The sequence below is a fragment of the Panicum virgatum genome, chromosome 7N, assembly GCF_016808335.1.
Source record: "Panicum virgatum strain AP13 chromosome 7N, P.virgatum_v5, whole genome shotgun sequence".
Lineage (NCBI taxonomy): Eukaryota > Viridiplantae > Streptophyta > Magnoliopsida > Poales > Poaceae > Panicum > Panicum virgatum.
The window spans coordinates 16,133,088-16,136,668 of record NC_053151.1 but is presented as its reverse complement, the minus strand read 5'-3'; positions in this window follow the sequence as shown (position 1 = coordinate 16,136,668).

The following is a 3,581-nucleotide window of genomic DNA, read 5'->3' as shown; positions in this document are numbered from 1 at the left end:
TCGCCCAATACGCCTTATGTTCTAGCTCAACCGGCAAGTGGCATGTTTTTCCATAAACAAATTGATAAGGAGTCATACCAATCAGGGTTTTGTGTGCCGTACGATATGCCCATAGTGCATCATCTAGTCTCTTCGACCAATATTTTCCTCCTTTTATCACGGTCTTCTTTAAAATTTCCTTCAATTCCTTGTTCGAAGTTTCCTCTTGTCCGTTTGTTTGGGGGTGATAAGCCGTGGACACTCTATGTTCAATTCCCAATTTCTTCAAGCATTTACCAAAGTCTTTGCCCGTGAAGTGTGTTCCTCCATCGCTTATCAAGATTCTCGGGACGCCATGTCGAGGGAAGATAACCGATTTAATCATGTGTATGGACTCCTCCGTTGATGCCTTCCGACATGGCATAGCTTCAACCCACTTTGAAACATAGTCCACCATCACCAATATATGTTCATACCCATGTGAGTTCACAAATGGTCCCATGAAATCGATTCCCCAGACATCAAATAGATCTATTTGCAAATTGTAGTTCAATGGCATGTCATTCCTTTGCGAGATATTTCCCGTCCTTTGGCATTCCGGACAAGTCGAAACAAATCTTTTCACATCTTCATGCATCCCGGGCCAATAGAATCCACTAGCCCATACCTTAGCTTGAGTTCTAAAGTGCCCATAATGTCCTCCATATCCCGATGAGTGACACTTTCTTAGAACTTCTTCATGTTCCTCCTTCGGTATGCATCTTCTTAGGACTCCATCTTCTCCATATCTATATAAGTATGGTGGATCCCAATAGTATTTTCTTCTTTCCACGATCACTCTTCTCCTTGAATTCTTGTCCAAGTGATCCAAGGGCATCCCTTTTATTGCCCTTATTATTTCATTCATCCAACTATCTTTGTCGAGAATTCTATATAGGTGATCATCTCTCATTTGATCCTCGATAGGTTCTTTTCCATCATCTCCATGGTTCATCCTTGATAGGTGGTCGGCCACAACATTTTCTGCCCCTTTCTTGTCCCTTATCTCCACATCGAATTCTTGTAGCAATAGGATCCATCGAATCAAGCATGGCTTAGCATCTTTCTTGGACAAGAGATACTTGATTGCCGCATGGTCGGTATAAACTATCACCTTAGAGTTTACTATGTATGATCTGAATTTTTCGAAGGCGAATACCACGGCAAGCAATTCTTTCACCGTTGTTGCATAATTAACCTGGGCTTCATTGAGAGTCTTGCTTGCGTAGTAGATAGCATTTACCTTCCCCTCTTTCCTTTGTCCAAGAACGGCTCCTACGGCTTAGTCGCTCGCATCACACATGATTTCAAAAGGTAGATTCCAATCCGGAGGTTGCATGATAGGAGCACTTATGAGGGATTGCTTGAGTGTTCGAAATGCGTGAAGACAATCACTATCGAAGATGTATTCCACATCTTTTTGGAGAAGTTGTGTCAATGGCTTGGTGATTTTTGAAAAATCCTTTATGAACCTCCTGTAGAATCCGGCATGACCGAGGAAGCTCCTCAAAGATTTGATGTCCGTAGGTGGTGGCAATTTCTCCACGGTTTCTATCTTTGCTCTGTCCACCTCTATCCCTCTCTCGGAGATAACATGACTGAGGACAATTCCTTCATTCACCATGAAATGACACTTCTCCCAATTAAGCACAAGATCAACCTCTCCACATCTTTTAAGAACTTTCTCCAAATTTGCCAAGCAATTTTCAAAGCTAGTACCATGCACCGAGAAATCATCCATGAATACCTCCATAATCTCTTCTATGAAATCTGAAAATATAGCCATCATGCACCTTTGAAAAGAAGTGGGCGCATTGCACAATCCAAAAGGCATCCTCCGATATGCAAAAGTTCCATACGGCCAAGTAAACGTGGTCTTATGTTGATCATCCGGATGAATAGGTATTTGGAAGAATCCCGAGTATCCATCAAGGTAACAAAAGTGTGAATGCTTTGCCAACCTTTCTAGCATCTCGTCGATGAATGGTAGTGGAAAATGATCTTTCCTCGTTGCCTTATTCAATTTTCTATAATCAATGCACATCCTCCATCCCGTGATGGTTCTTTGCGGTATCAATTGCTCCTTCTCATTTTTCACAACCGTGAGTCCTCCTTTCTTTGGAACGCAATGAACGGGGCTTACCCATTCACTATGTGGCACGAGGTATATTATTCCAGCATTCAACAATTTGATAACCTCCTCCTTCACCACATCACGCATAGCATGGCTTAATCTTCTTTGATGCTCTATGACCGACTTGTATTGCTCCTCGAGTTGTATACGATGTGTGCAAAAAGTGGGGCTAATACCTTTCAAGTCGTTAATCGAGTAGCCGATCACCTTTTTGTGCTTCTTCAATAAATTCAGCAACTTCTCCGTCTCTTCCGGGCTCAATTCGTCGCTAATAATCACCAGAAAAGTCTTGCCATCTCCCAAAAATTCATATTTCAATCCCTTGGGGGTGGCTTCATCTCAACATCGGGCGCACCATCCTCTTCTTGATCTAACTCTCCAATGTCTTCAAATTTTTCTTCCTCCAAATTCCCGTGTTGCGGCTTCAACTCTTCCATTGTTTCCACTAGTTCTCCGTCTTGATCATCTTGAGCGTCTCCATTCTCCAAAGCGCGTTGGAGAGGATCCCTGAAAGAATCAATGGAACGAATGCTCTCTACCTCTTCGTTATCAAGAGGTAGAGGTGAAGCAAAACACGGTTTCGAATGAAATTCGAATGTGCGCTTCTCTCCATCTAGATCAAAATGACAATCCCTTTTCCAACATCTAGAACAACATTTACTAATTTGAGAAAGGGTTTTCCAAGGATTATGCCTTCATGCTCATCATCAATAGCATTAATCACAAAAAAGTCGGTAGGAATTTTTTTACCCGTTATAGCAACATTTAGATTTCTAAGCACTCCTAGCGGTTTGATTAATCTACCATCTCCCATGATCAATTTAATGATTGTAGCATCTAGGTTTGGTGTTTCGTTAAAAAGCTCAACACAAACCTTGGAACTCATCACACTAACATGGGCGCCAACGTCACATAAAACATTGCAACATTTTGTTCCGTCTATCATGCAATCAACACGAGGTGTGGGTAATGGATTACCTTCGCCTTGATTGCTTCCAATCGCATATACTTGGGCTATGTGCACGTAGGGTGATGATTCTGATTTTACTCCCATGATCCTTTTGACCTCCAGCACTTCGTCCAAGTCAATCTCTTCCTCTTTTTCTTCAAAAAGTTTCCGAATAATATCACCGGCCGATTCATTGCCAAATGTATATCCCGTGTGATTATCCGGCGGAAAATCTTCCGCTATCACCTTCGCCATTCCTCATTGATTTGGATGCGGTCTTACTTTGTCGAACAATCTTCCGAAGTCAATTGGTATCCAATCCATTTGCTCGAATTCCCTTAGCGATTTGGTGGTGCCCATGGTTCTTCCTTTCTTTTCCGGGTCGTCTTTCGTTGCACTCCAGATCGATGCTTCTTCATTGTGGTTTGTCTCTATGACTTTCCCATGCTTCGGTTGTTCTTCCCTCACTTCCGATGTCTC